This window comes from Armigeres subalbatus, chromosome 3 (genome assembly GCF_024139115.2).
Source record: "Armigeres subalbatus isolate Guangzhou_Male chromosome 3, GZ_Asu_2, whole genome shotgun sequence".
NCBI lineage: Eukaryota > Metazoa > Arthropoda > Insecta > Diptera > Culicidae > Armigeres > Armigeres subalbatus.
This window is the reverse complement of record NC_085141.1, coordinates 260,310,393-260,335,396: the sequence shown is the minus strand read 5'-3', so window position 1 is coordinate 260,335,396 and position 25,004 is coordinate 260,310,393.

The following is a 25,004-nucleotide window of genomic DNA, read 5'->3' as shown; positions in this document are numbered from 1 at the left end:
TTAATTCCTTAATTCCTTAATTCCTTAATTCCTTAATTCCTTAATTCCTTAATTCCTTAATTCCTTAATTCCTTAATTCCTTAATTCCTTAATTCCTTAATTATTCAATTCTTTAATTCCTTAATTCATCAATTCCTTAACTCCTTAATTCCTTAATTCGTTAATTCCTTTATTCCTTTATTCCTTTATTCCTTTATTTCTTAATTCCTTAATTCCTTAATTCCTCTTAATTCCCTAATTCCTTAATTCCTTAATTCCTTAATTCCTTAATTCCTTAATTCCTTAATTCCTTAATTCCTTAATTCCTTAATTTCTTAATTACTTTATTCCTTAATTCCTTAATTCCTTAATTCCTTAATTACTTAATTCCTTAATTCCTTCATTCCTTAATTCCCTAATTCCTTAATTCCTTTATTCCTTTATTCCTTAATTCCTTAATTCCTTGATTCCTTAATTCCTTAATTCACCAATTCCATAATTCATAATTCCTTAATTCCTTAATTCCTTAATTCCTAATTCCTTAATTCCTTGAATTCATCCTTAATTCATGATTCAATTCCTTAATTCCTTAATTCCTTAATTCCTTAATTCCTCAATTCCTTAATTCCTTAATTCCTTAATTCCTTAATTCCTTAATTCCTTAATTCCTTAATTCCTTAATTCCTTAATTCCTCAATTCCTTAATTCCTTAATTCCACCTTAATTCCTTAATTCCTTAATTCCTTAATTCGTTAATTCCTTAATTCCTTAATTCCTTAATTCCTTAATTCCTTAATTTCCTTAATTCCTTAATTCCTTAATTCCTCAATTCCTTAATTGTAATTCTTAATTCCTTAATTCCTTCTTCAATTCCTTAATTCCTTAATTCCTTAATTCCTTAATTCCTTAATTCCTTAATTCCTTAATTCCTTAATTCCTTAATTCCTTAATTCCTTAATTCCTTAATTCCAATTCCTTAATTCCTTAATTCCTTAATTCCTTAATTCATAATTCCTTAATTCCTTAATTCCTTAATTCCTTAATTCCTTAATTCCTCAATTCTTAATTCTTAATTCCTTAATTCCTTAATTACTTAATTACTTAATTCCTTAATTCCTTCATTCCTTAATTCCTTAATTCCTTAATTCCTTAATTCCTTAATTCCTTAATTCCTTAATTCCTTAATTCCCTAATTCCTTAATTACTTAATTACTTAATTCCTTAATTCCTTAATTCCTTAATTCCTTAATTCCTTAATTCCTTAATTCCTTAATTCCTTAATTCCTTAATTCCTTAATTCCTTAATTTCTCAATTCCTTAATTCCCTAATTCCTTAACTCCTTAATTCCTCAGTTTTTTAATTCCTCAAATTCTTAATTCCTCAATTTCTTAATTCCTTAATTCCTTAATTCCTTATTTCTTTAATTCCTCAGTTTTTTAATTCCTCAATTTCTTAATTCCTGAATTCCTTATTTCTTTAATTCCTTTTTTACATCATTCCTGATTTTTTCTTTATTTCTTACATTAATAATTCCTTTATTCCATATTTTTTCAATAATGTACTTCTTTCGTTCATTTTTCCATTCCCTTATTACTTCATTTCTTATTTCCATCTGTTCTTCATTCTTTCATTCTTTCATTCCTTCAAATCTCCAATTCCTTGATTACTTTTTTTTCATTTTTTGTTATTTCTTTGTTCTAAATTCCTATTTTATGTTCAAATAATCCTGGAGCTAAGCCGATCAAATCATAAACAATAATCACCTATCAATTTATGTGTGCGCTTATTATGTGTTATTTGCTTCCGGAAAGTTCTAAGAATGTGGCCCTCATCCTCCAGGGACTCCTATGGTCCAGGGTCACGCGCGTAGTCCATGTTTTTTTGTTATGTAATAATTCGCTACCATGAGACAATATCGAGTCATAGAAGTTATAAATTACTGGAAAAAAAATACCTCATATACTGCGTACAAGTTCCAGAAAGTTGAGCAATAACGAAAATTGAAAACATATGGCTGAAATATCCCACTGTGCTCCAATAGACACAAACAAATATCACAGTGACATCCCGCAACAGAAGAGCAACTTTGCTCTATTCCCTCTATCGATTCATTCTTCGAGTTACGAAGAGATCGAATGAAAACTCGTCCCATTACAAAGCCGTGTGAGGTCCGACAGAAAAGTTAAATACCACACAATCGATTTTTTTTACACTTCACTCTAACGCTTACTCCTCATATATCTATGGTGACATAAACGAACAATGAACGGCAGAAAGATGGATAGAACAAACATGTGCCTGTCAGTGGACCTACATTCATCCGATTCCGAACATATGTAAGAGGAGGACAATGCTTTGGTCAGTTCCATCATTTAAAAAACGGCTAAGCCTCCGAACACAATCAAACGATGAGCCAGTGGCAGGGCGAACACCCAATGTGATGTGATCTATGTTTGCCAACGTATCTCGAAAATTGGTCCTTTTATCCCGGAAAACCACCACGAATTTGCCGTGGTGACAAAGCCAATTGTGCCGGAAGACTTCTTTGTACTCCTCGAGCCAGTTAACACCCGGAAGTTTGCACCACCACGATATATATAGTTCAATAGCTAATGCTGGGAATTTTGCCAACAAAAGGTCCCTTTACAAGAGAGCACACGAAATCCTGCCACCCACGGACCGCACTTCCATTCCAACCGTACCCAACCGGAAAAGGCAATATTTGCCCACTCGGAACAAAAACTGTTCCATGGCCTACAAAGCCACCCGGCGTTCTTTTCGTCCCACAAAAGAAACGAATGTAAATACACGGCACAAGTGAGAAAGGTTTAAAAATGTTCTCGTATCGATGTAACACGGAGCAGCCCCGAAAGGAAAACGTAAGTTTTTAATTGTGGAAATTGAAAAGCGAGCCACCATACACGGGAATAGAACTTTGACCTGGATTCGAATTTTTGCAACGATAACGAGTCCTATTTTTTTTTCCTATTTCTCAGTAAGCAAATAGCCCACCCCTGCCGCTGTACAAACGTTCGTCTGGAGGAGCATCGGACTGTGACTTCGGTTCAATTCTGAAAATGAGGAACTGCTCACTGGAATGGTGAAATTTAGGCAACAGTAAGATCCGGCTTGAAGCCAAGGCTGTTTGGATTTCCCTCTTCGCGGGAAAGCATCGTGGTTATTCCAGGTGGGCTTGCTTGTTCGAGAGTAACGATATTCGGGCTGCTGGACTGCATCCATATTGTATGATGGTTGGTTTTGCTGTTGGTTCTCATTATGGAAGAAAAGTATTAAATTATTTCCAATAGTCGGTTTATTTATTTTATTTTCTTCTCGTTGATTTGTATGTGAAATGGACTTATTCATAATATAGTCGTGGTTCCAACAGCCAGCTTTTCATTGTTGTAAAAAACGGAAATATAAGTATTACATGGGACAAAACGTTGAATATGACATTTGTTAAAAAAACAAATGATTATTAGGGACACGGCAGGTGTTTCCGTCCATCGTCATAGGGACTAAAACCAACGAAAGCAACGTACATTTGCTAGAACTCCACTATAGCAGAACGTTTCTCCTGAGTTTACGGTTTGATACGTATGAGTTTTACAAAAAAGCGTCTCTTTTATTGGTTTTCGAGACTATGACGAACAGACGAAAATACCTGCCGTGTCCCTATATGTGCGCTCAAAAATAAATGCACAAAATGTTTGACGGTATGAGTTTTCCCTAAGAGAAATGAAACTGTGATAAAAACATAATAAAATTAATTGGTGGAATTAAATGGAGAGTACTTAATTCGTCTTAGACGGTTGAATACATTCCACTAAAAGTGCTTTATATATTTTTCTCAGAATAATCCATTATTCCAGGCATTTTTGACGTCTAGCAGGGCCATTGTAGTTGTTATGGACACATAATTCGACATAGTTGTGTCATAAGGGCCAATGTCGCATCACACTCAAATTGAGAAAAACCGATTTGAATGATTGAAGATTCTATTTCAAATAAAGGATTAGATTGGTTCACTAACTTACTAGTTTTATTTGCTCACTAGCAAAATAGTGTTCGTGATTAATTTTTTAACGAAAAATAAATTTTATTTCTTTTTTTTGTCATGCAATAAAAACGAAAAACTGTCACTTGCCTTATTTTTTTATGAGTGCATATTACGCCCTTCAGAAACTCGCCTGAATTTGTTTTGATTTGCTAATTTCGCCTAAATGCTTGCGTCATATTTCTTTACTGTAAGTCAATTTAGCCCTTTTACATACTTTTAATTTTTTAAATTTTAATTGATAATCTGTACAATTTACAACGATATTAGTCGATTTGTGTATTAAATCGCTGTGAAACAACTTTTTTGCATTTATGGTAAGTTTCTTGTTTGAATAAAGATATTCATTTACAACTAAATAGTATTTTTAATGTAGAACGGTCGTCAGTGTGTACAGCATCAGTGTTTCGTTTTTTGAAGGCAGCATCGGATGACGGATTTCAAGATGGGACTGCTCCATAGATTCAGAAGCTACCTCGGAAATTACCTATCGAAATGACGAACAACATGTACACTGTCTTGACTTCGAGCTCTGATATACTGCAGCCGAATCACTCAACCTTCGGACCTACAAACATGGATTGAAGGTTTTCATCCCAGACGAAGGGTGAAGCCAGAGTAGACGCGACCCTACAGTGCGTTTTGATAGTTCATTGATAATAATTGTTATTCATTCGCGTGAGCTACGTCGCGTTTACTCTGGCGGGCTCCGTAGGGCTATCCTTAAACCAAAACCGTTACACATAGGATATCGTGTCAATTCATTGCACGTAAAATTTCGTAAGAAACTGGGATAAAGGTCATTAAGGCACCACCTCATATCTCCATCCCCAATATTCATTACTCGGCAGAATTAATGGATAAATTTTCAGCACTCTATCAATTCTATACGTGTAGATTAGGGCTTCGAATAATGAACGTTGCGGACGTAAAAAGCAGATGCTGTTCCAATTCTCCATTTTCCTATTATTTTAACAGTGTCATTAATACTGTAATTCAGAAATCAAACATGGTTGATATCACCGAGGAACTCACAAACAAAATTTGAAGAAACACATGGCGAACTAACGAGACATGAGACACCTAATATGTTTATAACGATAGATAGAAATAAAAATACGTTATTCGAATAATTTTTTGAAATTTTTAAAGAACTTTTATTAATCTTGAATTTTGGTTAGAGAAGTTTATTTCGAATTTAATGGCAATCAAAGTATGACCGTATTACTGAATGGCATTCTGTCGATTTTTGGACTGTTCTACAATTTAAACAAGTTCCTCCACGTCCAAGTCTGCATCTATAACGATTTCTTCCTCTTCATCCAAATCTGCGTCAAAATGATCCGGTTTGTCGTTTTTCGAACGTCGTCCACATTTCTTCGGGACAATTTGCTTCAAAAGTGTATCGTAAAAAGCCTTGTTCGAAACAAATTCCATGAGTTTACGAAAATCTTGCAACTTTTCTTCCGCTATCGGAATTGGTTAATCAGTAATGGGTAATGGCAGAACAACAGGGTCACTGAAGTCTCTCTTCTTAGAAAACTTATAGTACTTATAGTGAACAACACTGGGATCGTCTGCTGTATATTTAAATTCAGGAATATCCTTGAATCGTATCGGATCACCGATTGAATCCATTTTGGGTCGCTTATAGAACGTTTGAAGATTTTTGTGCGCCATAAAACTGATTTGTTCCAACTCAATTACCTTAAACGGTACTTTTCTGTTGATAGCTGCTATAAACAGGGCCCAATCCCTCGGAGTTTTTATATTCATCGCACACCATTTTTCCCTTTTTCTATAAAGCCATGGGCGGAATCGACCTCCGTATGTCTATGTCCAGGAACCATGAATTTGTGTTAAATTGTCAGATTTCGACCCTGTTTGATGCAGGTTTCTATGAAATATAGGAAAAGCGTACATATTATGTTATGGTTTTGACCAGAGCAGTGGTTTGAATAGTAAATCATTTCAAGGACATTTTCGTTCAATGGCTGCAGATCCATTAGGAGACAGGAATCGATTTCCTGAGAACCTCTTCGCGCTTTTGACGCATCCCAAAGGAAACACGTAACACTATTTAGTGAACGATGAGTGGCAAATACCGTCAAATTATATGTCTTTGATTGCCGCTTGTAAAAAGCTATTCCTGTTGTCAAGTGTGGCGTAGGTAAACATTTTTGTAGATCAAAAGACGCTGTTCTGGAATGGCCGTCTGCCTTGGCTCTCTGTACATCGAATTTCTTCTGGCGGTATGCTTCTTGGGCTCCTTTGTGATGCTCATTTCGAGTACCTTCAATTTTTTTCCTTTTCTTTATCGCCAACAATTTTTAGGCTAATTGCCAACTCAACGCATTTACAGCATGTGTCCACCTTGAGCTTCCTGAAAGCGAGATTCATCTTTTTGAAGACTTTGCGGTACGTAAAGTATTGAACAGACCGCCTGCTAGACATCTTCTAGACACTTCTGCTTGTACAATTCGTGCAATCGATTTATAGATAAATCTGAACTCAAATATAGCTTACTTGATCATTCTCGAGCATAATGGGACGTATATGCCGGGAATGAACGTATTTGTTGGTCAATAAACTTCAACTCATTTTCATTGAGAGTATTTTGAGATCTGTTTTTGGATCGAAGGTCATCAGCACCTGAGCCAACCACTTTTTTGTCAGCAAGCACGTGAAGCTTTCTATCTTTCACATCGAAAGTATTCATGAACATCTCTTTACATACGTGAATACGGCCATTGACCGCAGGTAGAAAATTGATCTCATGAACATTCTTCGAGAATTCTTCTGTGGAAAACCGATATTATTAGTATTACGACAATTTAGGCGAGAGTGTGTGTATTGTGGGGAGTCAAATAAATACAGTAGACGTTCGATAACTGGTCATTTAACTGCAATGCTTTTTAACTGCAGTTCAATAGTTTTGCAGTTATCAGATCGTTAAACTTCAAACTGATGTGACAGCTGCATTGCGCTGCACATTTAGATGCACTTTTATTGTATCTGACGTCGATTGACAACCATTTGACGTCTAGAATGCGTTGCAGTTATGAAAATTAAACATATTGCAGTTATCAAACGGCTACTGTGAATGGATCTACAGAAAACAGACATTTACCGATCAATTTCAAGTAGGGTAAGACGGTATAATGCGCCCCATCTGGCCAAAACGCCCCACTTTGATTTCTTAAAAACTATAACTAACTAAGGGTCAAAATCAGTTGGTACCTATAAATATTTGTAAAACCATCATCATATGTGAATATGGGAGTATTTTTGTATCACGTAATGAAAATAATACAAAAATACTAAAAGTTACAGTTTTGATGTAACTTTCAATGTTTGTTTGCTCAACATTCTGGAGTGACGCTAGCATACTGTCCGCTAAACTTGCACTGGAACACTCAGCTGAGCAACCAAATAACTTTTCTCAGTGGTTAAAATGGTATAAAATTGCTTCCATCTTCAAAAATGTAGCATTTTTCAAAAATATGTTTCACAGGTCAAAACGCCCCAGTGTAGGCAGGACAATATGCCCTTAGGGGCCGTACACATATTACGTAAGCACTTTTGGGGGGAGGGGGGGTCTGTTGTTTTTTTTACTTGCCATATAAATAAAAAATCATTTGTATGAGAAAAATCTCACATAGGGGGAGGGGGGGTCGAAAAACACAGAAAAATTGCTTACGTAATAAGTGTACGACCCCTTACCAACTGGACACAAGCACGGCGAGCTTGCAGCAGTTGATACCAAATTATATGGAAACTATTGAAATGTAACTCCAACTTGCTTAAATGGATTAACGTTGGTTTTCTAATGTCAAGCACATAAGGATTTGTAACCTTTTTATTATGGGATTGATAAAATACTAATGAAGGGCTATGAAACGTTTTTGGTTAAGGTGGGGCGTATTGGCCAGGCACTTTTTGAAATCCATTTTTTCACGACTTTTCAAAAAAGCTTTATTACGTATTATCTGTAATATCGTTATATGACTATTCACGGGCAATAAATTTGCGACTTCCTTGACTACCAAATAACACAAAGCTTGCATAAATTGCGTTGAAAAGAAAAAAAGTTATCAAGGCATATTATACCGTCTTACCCTACCATTGGTTGACCAAGCAATCATTTGTTGCGCGTGAATCGATTTTACTCGAGTTTGATCTTTTACTCTGTCCAAGTGAAACCAACAGATGTCGCTAGTGTTTGTACGACAATAAATTTGATGAGTAAATGTTTTCTATGAGTTAAGTCTGTTCATCTGTGATGGTACAAAAGTGAGTTGCAGTTGCATACCCATATAATCATAATTAAAAATAAAAATAAAATGCATTTTTAATAAAACTTGTGTGTCTTGTGCAAACTGTGAATAATTCACCATGAAGGTTGATATCTAGTTGGTCTTAGAAGATTTATGCATAGAGTAGACATTCGCTGAATGGATGCATATTGCATACATTTTGACGTAAAAATTTTCATTGTTCAATGCAATATAAAGGCCTCACTTATCCAACGGAATTCACAAGTTGGGCTTGCGCCAATCAGCGATGGAACACAATATCAAACTGCATCAGTCACATGGTTTCTTGGGTGGTGAATATTGAGCAAACAACAGATCGTGTATTTATGCCAAATAGATTAGAATCAATATTTTTTTAAGTCATCATCATGTTTTTACCTTGGGTCGGACAGTGTTCCGGATTCTCATATGATTGCTCAGAAATTGGTTTTGAACTGACGACATTAGCATATTTTTCGTGACATTTATACTTTGTACAACTGCAATGTGATTTAACACTCCGCGCAGGTATTACAACTCTGTCAGATCATTTATACTCCGCACCCTTCATTCGTGCTTCTTGAACAGCTTTTCGGTGGTTGTATTTATTTGGACGATGATTATCTGTATTAATTTCTTCAAATCCGAAATCGCCATACTTCAGATCGGCTTGAGTGGCGTATTGTTGTGGTAATGGTTCTGCAAAAAGATTTCTAATGTATTTAATGTTCTATGCAAATAAGCGATATACATATATGGTGGCATACTAGGCCAATTAAGTTACAAAAAGTAAGTAGTTGAAAGGATTTGCCAGGGGATATGATATGGATTGATGTACATAGTAGGGTGGGATGGGGAAAAAGTAACCTATGGATGAGCTTTCATACTTTCCAAGCTTTCAAATATACTACGAAGCAAGAAGAGTGTCTTCAAAAACCCTGCAAATAATTATTTGAATCTAGTTAAATATGGAGTAATACTCATTGAGAGCAGATCATTATTAGCATTGGGTGGAACGATTCAGCCAACAATCTTTAACAATATTATCAATAAGTGGATTTAAACTGAACTAATATGTGATAATATCAAAGATCATATGCGTAACAATTATGATTACCTACATCCTCCTTTTCTTCTAATAGGGCTGCATTATCGTTATTGATAAGCGTTTGATATTCATACTTTTCAAAATACTCTTCCACAATGAATTCGTTGAATAAGGTCAAATCACCAATATGAATCTCCTGTGCTTCATCGTCAAGCTCACCATAATCTGAATCGGAATGTTCATTTGCATCATCGCTGCAATCTACCACCCTTGTGTGAGCGGCAGCATCGCTCGTTTGCGGCATTTGAATGTTCTTACGTTGAGTATTGCCGACTGCTACATTATTTGCATGCTTCAATCCAATGATAGACGATTTATCCAAGTTAAGACCACTGCTTCCACTTATCGGTACTCTTTGTGGGGCAGATTTTAGCACAACTTGATCGGCCGTTACTAAATCGCATACTGGTTTCTTTGAAATTTGTTCTTGTGAGGCCGTAAAAGAGTCGTTTGGTAGAATTGGTTCTGCTGAAAAAACAACAGTAGCTCTTGCCGTATCAGATGACATTCTCCATAGTTGATCAAACCCCGGTTGACTGTTGGGTGTGGCCGTCTGTCCCTTGAAAAAACTACTCTGAGGTACAATGGATCCTGTTGATTCACACATGGACCTGTTGAATTTGGGCAGTCTGTATGATGAAAGCACTGATGTGTCCTAGTAGCATTTAAAGTTTTATAACGCTCTTGAAGACCATTATTTACTCTTCAAGAGTGTGATAAAACCAGTATAAAACCAAAATTTACTTGGGATCGGCTACGATGCGCTCAAAGATGTCGTGAACTTCCTCTGTGGTTTCCGCTTCGTTTCATTTAGATCCGGTGCGGTCTATTCGGTTCGACGTGCGTGTAGAGGCACTGCTTCTTTTTTATACAAAAAAACCCTGATAAATCCACCTAGCGGTGATGGTGCCTTTCTCTTGCATTATAAAAATAGTATTTTGGACATTACTCTTGTGCCCATAGTCCGATCTGGCCAATTTTCAATAGGAAACAATGGGAGAGTATTCTGCGTCGAATGCAACTTGTTGCGAGTAAATCGGTTAAGGATAAGTGCCTGAAAAATGAGTGACATTTTTTTACTCATTTTTTCTATAAAATAGTGGTATTTTGGCCATAACTTCCGAGCCCAAAGTCCGATCTGACCAATTTTCAATAGGAAACAATGGTAAAGCATCCTGCATCGAATGCAACTTGTTGCGAGTAAATCGGTTAAGGATAAGTGCCTGAAAATGAGTGACATTTTTTTACTCATTTTTTCTATGAAAAAGTGGTATTTTGGCTATAACTTCCGAGCCCATAGTCCGATCTGACCAATTTTCAATAGGAAACAATGGTAGAGTATCCTGCGTCGAATGCAACTTGTTGCAAGTAAATCGGTTAAGGATAAGTACCTTAAAAATGAGTGACATTTTTTTGGGTTGGTGCGCACACACACACACACACACACACACACACACACACACACACACACACACACACACACACACACACACACACACACGCACACACACACACACACACACACACACACACACACACACACACACACACACACACACACACACACACACACACACACACACACACATACACACAGACATCACCTCAATTCGTCGAGCTGAGTCGATCGGTATATAACACTATGGGTCTCCGGGCCTTCTATAAAAAGTTTGTTTTTGGAGCGATCATATAGCCTTTACGTATACTTAGTATACGAGAAAGGCAAAAAGCTTGCGGTGGACCAATAGGCCCGTAACTTACATCATTCTGATGTCTGTGTTGGGAATGCACGAGCTGGATTGGTTGGAACTGATTTTTTTACTTGATTTGAAAAGAATCAACATTCCCAACAGTTTATCGTAAATAATCTTGAGTTTCAATGAAATTGACAAATTGCTGATAACTTGATTGATATATGAATCTTCAAAATCCCAATACCTTCGGGTAAAACGTAGTCCAACGTCAAAACGGTTGTGTAATGCACGCGCGTGTCGCTTCAAAGCGGTCCCAGTATCAACGGCTCGGTGGCGTCTATGGCGGTCGTGGCAGCAGCAGCAACACGTCATTTACGGCCCAAGTAGCACGCGCAACATCTTTCAAAATCCACGGTTTCATTAAGGGCATTAAAAAACATAAAAGCACAAGAAAGTTGCATGGAGATATCAAAAATGTTGGAATTGTGATTAACATTTTATTAACATTGTAAGACAACATGTGTTTGGCATCTGGAAACAAATAATGATTCAAGCAACATAACTGGTTTCACTACTGAACATTTCACTGTGCTGCAAGTATCTAGAAAGAACACCCTTTTTTGTGCCTTGCAACAAAATGACAACTTTCGTGATCATTTTCCAAGGCTCTCACAGATGTGTAAAGAATTTATCCGAAATACAAAAAGCACGTGCTATAGAAGCATTCATCGCTAGATTTCACCACGTGGCAGAACATTTTTCAGAAATAACAAAGTAACTTATTTTCTGAAGGTATGTTTTTCTAAGGCGACTATTTTGAGCTTATTTTTCGTTGCGAATAAAAATCAGCGGTGGAGTAGATTTTCTTATGAGCGGTAGAATAAAAATATCTTGCAATCTAAAAATCGCATGGGGTGGAGCCTTCGGCAACAAGCTTCTATTGCAATATTGTTGCAAAATACAGCAGTAAAAAAAACATTTGTTGTTCCTTTCCAAATAACAAACACGTGTTGCCTTGCAATGTTAATAAAACGTTGATCACAATCATAACATTTTTTTTTATCTTCATGCAACTGTTTTGTGCTTTGTTGTTTTGGTTATGCTTCTAATGAAACTGCAAGGAAACAAAGTGGTTTTTTAAAGGTGTGGCGTGTTGTTACACTACATGTTGAATACATGAAACGAAAACGTTAAGCTTCATATTATTTACCATGTAACATCAATGCGTCTCCCCATGCAGCACACTTGACAAACGAGTTGATGTCACTTATGTACGACCAAATCCGGTCATATATGAGTTGTTGTAAGCAAATCGGTCTAAATTGTGCTAAGCGGGTTTCAAAATTAAATTGTAGGTTTAAGCTTAGTTACAGAAAAGTGGAGAGAATCTTCATGTTTGATCTAGTATTGTTCAATGTTTTGACAACTCACAATTCATTTCGATGATGGTGCAACCAAGTAATAGGAAACCCAAGTATGAAACTTCAGAATCGTATGGTTTTCATGGCGAGTTAACATGCAGTCCCTTCAGGGTTTGAATTTAAAAGAGAATGAAAAGTCTCGCACTTATCACACGCACACCGTGAGAGATTCCATTCGCAAGCTGTCATGATTGAAAACTAATTCAGGATACCTCATGATAAATTTCTTTCAAAAAGCTCCAAACGCGACACTGTTTCTGAAGATGCATTCCAACTTGTTCTACACAGCTGTGCGGTTCCCAACACAAAATGAACGAGAACAAAGCGAGAATCATCACTTCTCTGTGAGGACTGCCTATCTGATTCTGTTTTTCGCACTTGTATACAAGTTTGATAAATTTGTTATCATGGCTAGTTATGATTCGGAACAGTTTTTGCCTTTCCCGGGTAGAAGAAAATACCAAAAGAATAACAAAATTCATCATTAATATTTGAATAACAGAATAGCAAAATCTGATGTTAGTTTGTTTGATATAGCTTCTAAAATTACTTAAAAAATAGCAGAAATTGTTCGAGCTTTGTTGAAAATGCAAATAATAAATGAAAACAAACTTTGTTATGATTTTGCAGTGCTCGATTTCATTCGTCGCAACGGCGCGGCATTCAACGACGTGTATGCTTTAAAAAGTTTGTACAGCTGTCTTGTTCGCAGCGTACTTGAATATGTCGCACCAGTTTGGGCACCGTTCCATGAAGTGCAGTCAGCCCGTATCGAACGAGTTCAACGTAGTTTTGTCCGGTTCGCTCTCACGAGGTTGCCCTGGAACAATCCTTTGCGATTAGCACAGTAAGAGGATCGTTGTCAGCTAATACACTTGGAACCGCTCCCCCAAAGACTTGCATATTTGCAGAGGATGTTCGCCTTTGACCTGCTAAGTCACCGGCTGGACTGTAATGAGCTACTACAGCGTGTCACCTTTTATGTTCCAGCTCGCCGCTCCCGTCAGCGGCAACTATTTTGGGCTAGAAGACATACCTCCGTTTTCGGCCAGAACCATCCGCTAGAAAGATGTTTCAACCTTCTCAATGACTTGTCTGATTTTGATTTTAACGCTAACATGACTTCCTTTAAAAATAGCATTAGGAGTCTACTAGATGTAAGTTAATTTTAGAAGCAGCAGTCTGTACAGCATAGCTGAAGATGAAGAAATAAAAGAAAAAAATATCAATCATCAGATTTGAAAATTCATCCAACGACCTTCGGAGGTGTTTGTTGCACATATATCGTTGTCGGTGGGAGCAGTACTAAAGCAAAATTTCCTCGCATATCTACTGAAAATGAATGGTGCACTTAATCGGTTCTTTTTCAGGACCGTCATTTTATGAAGAAGAGGGTTTTGTTTGCCGTATTTCGCGAAATTCTTATTTTCGTTTTGCTGCTGTTAGGGGCTGGAAAGGGGCCCTCCTTAGCCGTGCGGTAAGACGCGCGGTTACAAAGCAAGACCATGCTGAGGGTGGCTGGGTTCGATTCCCGGTGCCGGTCTAGACATTTTTCGGATTGGAAATTGTCTCGACTTCCCTGGGCATAAAGTATCATCGTGTTAGCCTCATGATATACGAATGCAAAAATGGTGGAAGTGCTTAATGAACACTAAACTGCAAGACGGCTCTGTCCCAGTGTGGGGATGTAATGCCAATAAGAAGAAGAAGAAGGGGCTGGAAAAGGGCATTGAGAGGAATTTTAGCCAGTGGCGGCCGTCGACGGGTAGAGGCTGCAGAAAATCTATATACATAAAAATGAATTTTTGTCTGTCTGAACCTTATAGACTCGGAACCTACTGAACCGATCGGCATGATGCAGGGGTTTTTGTATGGTAATTTGTATTTTGTATGCAGGGGTTTTTGGGGTTAAGGTTTTTAAGATGGTTCGAGACCGCTCCCCGCTTTAGAAAGGGGGGCTCGCATATGAATGAAGCACCAATTTCTACATAACCCGAAATCCAATCAGAGAATAAATCAATTTTAGGCGAAACAAAGTTCGTCGGGTCTGATGGTCTTCTTCTATCTATATAATAAAAATGAAATGGTCTGTGTTCGTATCCGCATAACTCGAAAACGGCTGGATGAATTTTATTCATTCCTTCAGCAGTTACATTCGTTATAGTTTCCGACGGGTTCATATGATATTTCCTCAGACGAAAATCATTTGTTAAGTTGAGTAAACCGTGAAAAAACTAAAATAAAGATTCGTTTGGGAATTTCGCACGGGCAGTACACAACGCGCATTTTCGCCTACTATGCAGGACAACGTCTGCCGGGTCGACTAGTTATTCATAAAGATGGCCTCTGTAGTCATAGGGTGGCTGTCGTCGTTAACAGCAGAATTGTGAAATTTTCTTGCTCATTTTTAATTCGTTGCTTTGCTAAGATTTTCAAACAAATTATATTAAGCGCTGCCGCTGCTGATGACGACCACACGATGATTTCCAGCAAAACCGCAAACGCACACGTGAAAACAGCTTTCTGAATTAACTTGAGACGATATCTTCGCCGGTAAGTGGTCCAATGTTAATCTGTGATGGCCGTCAGCAGTGGCTGAAGAAAATGTTTATGATGAGAACAGATTACGATCTGTTTGTAACGTAAATATTTTACACTTCACATAATTTTTGGTTAAAATTTGCGATTGTGTCATGCATACAATCTAATATTTACATGATATTACGATTCTCATTGTACTAAGAGGTTTAACGTAGTTTCAGTCGGCGTTAGTGTCTTGTGCATGTACACAACCCATCTGATTTTTTGTTCTGAATTGAATAAACGTTCCAAGGATCTTCAAATATAACTTTGGGGGCCCAAGACAGGAAACGTCATGACCAACGATGTAGCATTATCGATCTGCTGTTCCTTTGTTCAGTAGCTTTGCAGCCGGCGGGGTAGCTCCGTGATTTACTTAATGGAGTAGAGATCTTCGGGTTGCAGGTTGTGGCTGTCGCTATTGGTTTTGGTGCTCAGAAAAGACCAGGACACAGATTGTTTTTTGTTTGGCTGGATTGGCGAAATGTTCAGAAATACTTACTGTAGAGGCTGAAAATGCTGCTAATTATGCTTCGGAGTTGGTTCTCTTCGTCGTGCTAACTGGTTCTAGGCAGAGATGCATCTGAACACGAGAACGCGTGTTCGTGTTCAAAACGTACTGAACACTGCACACTGTTCAGGAGCACTGACCTAACTTAGCAACTTGTATCCTAGGAAAACAAATTCCAGCGACGGCATGCTACACATTTTTCGGCTAGTAATGGAACACGTGGGCATCTAACGGATAAAAATCAAGCATGCTCGTATGTTTTTGCATAGTTCCAAATCTAAGAAGTCTTAGTTACCATGATCGTTTTGCTTGCGTACCAATCCAGTGCACACTGAACTGTGTTCAGAGTTCAAAACTAAGAACACCAAGGCACGCTCTTGGCTCATGTTCTGTTCAGGATGCACCTCTGGTTCTAGGATGAAGCATTTTTGAACTTGTTTGGAGCAGATAGGACTGTTGCCCTCTGGATTAGCACCGCAATGCACACTATTTTGCGGCTTCGTTCATCCATCCACCGCGCGGAGGGCACGTTGAGACTACGGCGCACTTGCCACAGTGGAAGTTAAGTGGCAGTTTCTAGTTCCATGGCTGAATGCGGGAGTTTCTACAATATGTCACACCGCGTTTCCTCTGGCGATATCTCCACAATTTCATAGAATAGTCTCCTTATATTCCGAAGGTATACGTGACCCTTCCTCGGAGCACACTCTCTTCTCCACTTTTAAAGGGAAACACCTTAATTGGCTTCAGCTTGTTGACCTACAATTCATCGCTGACCTCGGATATGTACTCCGGACGGCCACGAATGACAACTATAATAGGCTTGATTTCGGAAATAACATGTGATTAGAACTCGCACCCTTTTGGGATCTCACTATTTCCACCATTGTATCTTTTATCGAAGCCATTGTCGTGAAGACGAAAATTGGGCAGTTACTAATCGAGATGTTATTTCGGTAGATTACAGTTTTCATCCTGGTTCCGATTTGAAATGTTTGTTGAAGGTCATTTGTACCAAAAAAAAACTTCCAAAGGCAGTTATCTACAATGATCAAATTTGGAAAGCGTATGAGAAAACGTGTCGTATATGGCGGAAGCGGATCGTCTGCTTGGTCGAGGTGATGCCACAATTCGCTACATCAATACAACTGTGTGAAGTTGGGAGCTAGTAGACTATCTAATGGGCCCGTTTTAGTTGAACGATGTTGTAGACTAGAATTCAATTAACAATATCACAACAACAACAATGACATAAGGAGCATTCATTCCAAGATGCGCAATGTGTCTCCAAGTTCATTAAATTAATAATGAATTAAAAGATTCGGCATCCGCTCTATCCCCAGTTATGTTTGAATATAATCAACTTACAGAAAACAAAACTAATTTGCCTCTCTTGAAAGGTAAAACAAAAATTGTAGTAAAGGCTGCTAATTGAATCGATCCCACCGAATCCCTCACCAAACACCTTCAGACTTTGACTCTCGCGAAAATTCCAACAAATCCCCGTACTGCTCTTGGATGAACTTTCCTGCGAATCCATCAATATTTTGCCAACAAAGTTTGGTTATTTACATTAACCGAAGCGTTACGAACGTCTATAGGCGATGTCCATGCCCATCGGGCCATTCTTCTCAGCTGTCGATTCCTCCGGCAGTTAGCTCAAGCAACAGCAGCAATAACAACAAACATAGCATGGGCATAGGAATCTGATTCCGCCTGACCATTGGAACCGTGGACCATCAAAACGGTTGAGAAGTTCATCGTTGCGCTCCGCCAAATGCACTTCTACCGTTCCGACAGTTCATAAGCTGAAACTCACACAGTGCGCGTGTTCTCGGCTCAGTTACCGCCTCCCACACTGGATCAGGCCAAGCGAACGATCCATCGGAGCTTGTGTTTGCTATTGCAACCCCGGGATGTGCTGCTGCACTGTAAACATACACTATGGATAGTCTTTCGATTGATATGAAAACAAACACCACCGCACCGCGCTCCGTCGATATTGAACTACAGCATCCTCAGCGCTCTCGGTTGGTCAATGCTGCAAAGGCGACGATGACAACGACGTCGGAGGTCCGCTGCTATATCTACATTTGTATACACTCCGAACACAACACCACCGGAACGAACAGAGCGGAAGAAAAGGAAATCTCCTTGCCCGTCCCTTGTGCTCCTCTATTTCCATTTCTCCACTCTACTAACTCTGCTAAGTTAAGGGTATTTGGTGTTTCTAAAGATTATGGCATTGAATTATAATCAGAAAATTACGATTTCTTCCTATTTAGTTTCATCCTTATTTCATACTGACTTGAAACCAATAATAATCGTCCTTGTCGCATCACTCCCAGGATAATTAGCTTTGAGTTTGCAAATTCTTCATGGTCGCATTTTCAATAAATTCAATTTTACTGAAAGATAATTTTCAATCGCACACCCGCATTGTGAGCGATCGGTTGTTTGAGTCCTCGAGTCAATAAATTTCCTCCAGCTTGTGTGAAATTCATTCGCAAAAAGTGATGCATGTGTTGCACTGTTGTAGGCAGCCATTTCCACCTGTACGGCGCGCAATGCACCCGACAGGAAAGCAGGAAGTGATGCCCAGAAGGCGTACGAGTGGGTAATCCTTCGGTGGCATAGGCGTAGTCGGAGAGCCCACGTCACTCGACGGACGTGATGAATATTGAATGAGGAAACTGGCCCAACCCGCTGCACGCAGTCCGGCGTTCGATTGCGATGTGCAGTGATGTGCAACAACTAGCGAAACCCCGAAGGCAGGAAGTCTCGAGGAAGGATGAAACGATTTGAGCTCCGACGACGACGACGACGACGACGGATGGACGAAAGTCAAAAGGCAAAGTTTAAGACGGAGGCCAGCCAGTCAGTCTCCGGCTGGGTAATCGAAACCGGGAGGAAGTTGCATGCGTGAGGTCTATTAAGACTCTGATTTTCTCGCTGGCTCGTTCGCTCGTTTGCATCATTGAACTTTCGACAGCCGGCAATAATAACAATAACAAGTGCTTGCTTGTGCTGCATCTGGAGGAAGCATTATCGTGAATATGAGTGGAGAAATGGTGCGAGATGGTTGGCTTGGGTGGTATGCATATGAGAAGATGATCCACTGTAAACAAAGATAATTGATGAAATCGTTTACTTCAAATGAGCTTCAAATAAATTATTGGTTCAAGGGCGGTCCAGCATGGGAATGCTTGATCAGACAATGAATGTGAAAATATGGATAATTATACATTTGTTTTTTTTTTCACAACTACGCAATGTGATTATTGAGTTATCTTTGTAGGCATATATGAGAAGCAAAACATGAAACAGAATGCCATGTTTAGGATCTACCCGACAATTATGACTATGTAGATGCAAATAGGAGAGAACAGAGTTATTAATCACTTGAAGGAACCGACATTAAAATGGATATTATTTATTCGATATATGTATATTAAAATCTCATTCAAAAACATTCCAAATCTAATCCAAATCCAATCGAATTCAAATCCAATCTAAATCCAATCCAAATACAATTGAAATCAAATTTTAAAAATATTATGTTGAGCATTCGCCTTCACTTGTCTTAAGACAAGTTTGTACAACCATGTCGAGTCAAGTACGAGACAAAGAAGACGACCTTACTGTTGAGGTCGGAAAACGTATCAGTCAAGGGACAATTAAGTGGTGGTATTGATTGTACAAATACTTATGACAAGTAAATTCTAATCCAAAACAAAATAAATTCAAATCATATCCAACCAAAATCCAATCCAAAACCAATACAAATCCAAATCCAATCCAAATCCAATCCAAATCCAATCCAAATCCAATCCAAATCCAATCCAAATCCAATCCAAATCCAATCCAAATCCAACGTACAGTGATGAACTCTTTAGATATTAAGAAAAATCACTTAAATAAAGATTAAAAAAAAAAATCCAAATCCAATCCAAATCCAATCCAAATCCAATCCAAATCCAATCCAAATCCAATCCAAATCCAATCCAAATCCAATCCAAATCCAATCCAAACCAATCCAAATCCAATCCAAATCCAATCCAAATCAATCCAAATCCAATCCAAATCCAATCCAAACCAATCCAAACCAATCCAAACCAATCCAAATCCAATCCAAACCAATCCAAACCAATCCAAACCAACCAAACCAATCCAAACCAATCCAAACCAATCCAAACCAATCCAAACCAATCCAAACCAATCCAAATCCAATCCAAACCAATCCAAACCAACCAAACCAATCCAAATCCAATCCAAACCAATCCAAACCAATCCAAACCAATCCAAATCCAATCCAAATCCAATCCAAACCAACCAACCAATCCAATCAACCAAACCAATCCAAACCAATCCAAACCAATCCAAACCAATCCAAACCAATCCAAACCAATCCAAACCAATCCAAATCCAATCCAAACCAACCAACCAATCCAAACCAATCCAAACCAATCCAAACCAATCCAAACCAATCCAAACCAATCCAAACCAACCAAACCAATCCAAACCAATCCCAAACCAATCCAAACCAATCCAAACCAATCCAAACCAATCCAAATCCAACCAAACCAATCCAAATCCAACCAAATCCAAACCAATCCAAACCAATCCAAATCCAATCCAAACCAATCCAAACCAACCAAACCAATCCAAATCCAATCCAAACCAACCAAACCAACCAAACCAATCCAAACCAACCAAACCAATCCAAACCAATCCAAACCAATCCCAAATCCAAATCAATCCAACCAACCAACCAATCCAAATCCAATCCAAACCAATCCAAACCAACCAAACCAATCCAAACCAATCCAAACCAATCCAAACCAATCCAAACCAACCAAACCAATCCAAACCAACCAAACCAATCCAAACCAACCAAACCAATCCAAACCAATCCAAACCAATCCAAACCAATCCAAACCAATCCAAACCAATCCAAACCAACCAAATCCAACCAAACCAATCCAAACCAATCCAAACCAATCCAAAACCAACCAAACCAATCCAAACCAACCAAACCAATCCAAACCAATCCAAACCAATCCAAACCAACCAACCAATCCAAACCAATCCAAACCAAACCAAACCAACCAACCAACCAATCCAAACCAATCCAAACCAACCAAACCAAACCAATCCAAACCAATCCAAATCCAATCCAAACCAATCCAAACCAATCCAAACCAACCAAACCAATCCAAACCAATCCAAACCAATCCAAACCAACCAAACCAATCCAAATCCAATCCAAACCAATCCAAACCAATCCAAACCAATCCAAACCAATCCAAACCAATCCAAACCAATCCAAACCAATCCAAACCAACCAATCCAACCAATCCAAACCAATCCAAACCAATCCAAATCCAACCAAACCAATCCAAACCAACCAAACCAATCCAAACCAATCCAAACCAATCCAAACCAATCCAAACCAATCCAAACCAACCAAACCAATCCAAACCAATCCAAACCAATCCCAAACCAATCCAAACCAATCCAAACCAATCCAAACCAATCCAAACCAATCCAAATCCAATCCAAACCAATCCAAATCCAATCCAAATCAAACCAAACCAATCCAAACCAACCAAATCAAACCAAACCAATCCAAACCAATCCAAACCAATCCAAACCAACCAACCAATCCAACCAACCAACCAAATCCAATCCAAACCAACCAAACCAATCCAAATCCAATCCAAACCAATCCAAACCAATCCAAACCAACCAAACCAACCAAACCAATCCAAACCAACCAAACCAATCCAAACCAATCCAAACCAATCCAACCAATCCAAATCCAATCCAAACCAATCCAAACCAACCAAACCAACCAAACCAATCCAAACCAACCCAAATCCAACCAAACCAATCCAAACCAACCAAACCAATCCAAACCAACCAAACCAATCCAAACCAACCAAACCAATCCAAACCAATCCAAACCAACCAAACCAATCCAAACCAACCAAACCAATCCAAACCAACCAAACCAATCCAAACCAATCCAAACCAATCCAAACCAATCCAAACCAATCCAAACCAATCCAAACCAATCCAAACCAATCCAAACCAATCCAAACCAATCCAAACCAAACCAACCAAACCAATCCAAACCAATCCAAACCAACCAAACCAATCCAAACCAATCCAAACCAACCAAACCAATCCAAACCAATCCAAACCAATCCAAACCAATCCAAACCAATCCAAACCAACCAAACCAACCAAACCAATCCAAACCAATCCAAACCAATCCAAACCAATCCAAACCAATCCAAACCAATCCAAACCAATCCAAACCAACCAAACCAATCCAAACCAATCCAAACCAATCCAAATCCAACCAAACCAATCCAAACCAACCAAACCAATCCAAACCAATCCAAACCAATCCAAACCAATACAAACCCAAACCAAATCCAAACCAATCCAAACCCATTTCAAACCAATCCAAACCAATCCAAACCAATCCAAACCAATCCAAACCAATCCAAACCAATCCAAACCAACCAAACCAATCCAAACCAACCAAACCAATCCAAACCAATCCAAATCCAACCAAACCAATCCAAACCAATCCAAACCAACCAAACCAATCCAAACCAATCCAAACCAATCCAAACCAATCCAAACCAATCCAAACCAATCCAAACCAACCAAACCAATCCAAACCAATCCAAACCAATCCAAACCAATCCAAACCAATCCAACCAATCCAAATCCAATCCAAATCCAACCAACCAATCCAAACCAATCCAAACCAATCCAAACCAATCCAAACCAACCAAACCAATCCAAACCAATCCAAACCAATCCAAACCAATCCAAACCCAATCCAAATCCAATCCAAATCCAATCCAAATCCAATCCAATCCAATCCAATCCAATCCAAATCCAATCCAATCCAAATCCAATCCAAATCCAATTCAAATCCAATCCAAATCCAATCCAAATCCAATCAAAATCCAATCCAAATCCAATCCAAATCCAATCCAATCCAAATCCAATCCAAATGCAATCCAATCCAAATCGGTGATGACGGTAAAAGTAATCTTTCATTACCATGTTCTTAGTTTCAACGCTGTGTTAAATCCTAACGGAAATTGTTTTCACCGTCCGATGAGGCATGCAAATGAAAACATTTTGAAATTTCAAATGAAAAATATTCATACTGTCAGCCCCGTGATTAATTCTTGATGAGAGCAAAGAGCTACAACGGCGGCAGCAGCGAATAGCGGATTTGGAGCTGAATATTTTATACTTGAAAAGTCAAATACAGTCTTCTAGATGTAATACTTCCAAAAACATTATACGAACCGTTGTCATTCTTCCCCGCAGGAACGCATATCTGGTAAGTGCATGTTTTGCAACTTCAAGTGAAGACGCGGGATTGATGAAGTTGCTGAAATGTGTACATGACTTTGTGGCTTGGAATGGATTTCCAACTCCCAGTCTGGGAAAGATGGGAGACGCCATATGGGCAGTTAGTTTGCCGCTCGCTCGTTTAGCATACATGCGATGGAAGCGTGGCGTGGGGCGCTCGGTGCTGACGAGGGGCAGGAAAACAAATCTGCATCAATTATTCATAAATAAGACATTACACTATGAATTATTAATTGGAGTTTGTATTTTCTCGCAATTTCATTTGTTTTGAGAACGTTCGAATAGGTCGAGCCGGGTGGATTTGCTTAAGCGCACTGACTGGAGGTGAATTTGCCTTCCGAAGAAAGCCGGCTGGCAATGGCGATGACGCCGGTGAAAACGACACGCTTACGAGTTGTAATAGCAATGAAGTGCGGCTTGTTGGGATTTGTAGGATGAATAATTGAAATGGGAATGAATAGTTAATTATCAGTTGGTGTTGGTGCTTAGTACACGATGTATCGAAAATCTATGTATCGAAAATATCTATCAATTGGAACAAAAAGGTTATTGAACCTCAGTAACACGCATTGTCAAATAATGTATAAACCAGTATGATCGACTAACTTTCGATTGGCAGAAGTTGCATAGCAAAACAAATTGATATTTTCATTACTCTTTCTGTGTGAGTGATTTTGATTACAGAAACATTAAGATCATCATCTGCCAAAATACAGGGTGCGTGATGAATTTTAGCAGTAATTTAAATATTTCTTCCAAATTTACACCAGTTTAGTCTAATATTCAGTGTTTCCAGATTTATCTCATTTTTCCTAATTTATATTTGAAATTTACTGCATAAAAATGGTCACGCACTCTGTGTGGTCTGATTCTTATGATGAAAACCGATTCACACTGACTGATTTACACCTCGTAGTTTAGGTATACTCCTTGATTGACTAAGGCAATCACAATTGCTTAGGGTAACAATGATTTTTTTTTTACTTATGGGTCCTGTACACCTCCGGTGGTGCAAAGGGCCGACTTGAAAGATCTCCATCCTGAGCGTTGCCCGGCTATCGCTTTAACCTGTTGCCAGGTTAGATTTCGATCGACTTCTTTTATTTCTTTATTGAGGCTTCGCCGCCATGAGCCTCTGGGTCTGCCTCTGCTGCGATATCCAGCTGGGTTCCAGTCTAATGCTTGTTTACAGATTTCGTTTCCGCCCCTACGAAGAGTGTGGCCGATCCAGCCCCACTTCCGCTATCGGCCTCTGGTGACAACGACGATGGAGCTCGCTGTTTGAGATCCAGTTGTGAGGCCGAATTATATACCGCAGATGTCTGTTGATGCCGACCTGCAGCTGTTGAGGGTTCTCCACTGATACACTCCATGTTTCACAACCGTATAACAGCACAGATTTCACGTTAGAATTGAAAATTCGTATTTTAGTGCGATCACTTATCTGCCTGTTTTTCCAGATATTTCTTAAACTCGCAAAGGCAGCCCTTGCTTTCTTGATCCGTGCGCCTATGTCGATCTTGGTACCGCCGTCTGACACCATTTGGCTACCAAGATACTGGAAGCTTTCAACATTCTCCACTGATTGCCCGGCTACTGTGAAACTGGAAGGAGTCACCGTGTTTACATCCAACGATTTGGTTTTGTTGACGTTGATGACTAAACCTGCAGAGGAGGAGCGCCCGGCAAGGTCGTTGAGCTTACTCTGCATATCAGAGCGCCGTTGCCCGAGGAGTGCAACGTCATCAGCCAATTCGAAGTCGTTTAGGTGCTCCATGGTTATAGGCTGCCATAACAGCCCGCGGTTTGGTTCACGGTCAATCGCATCTACCAGAATATCACCGATTACGATGAGGAACAGTAACGGTGATAGAATACATCCTTGCCTCACACCAGTTACGACCTGGATAGGGTCAGACAGGACCCCATTGTACAGCACTCTACACGAAAA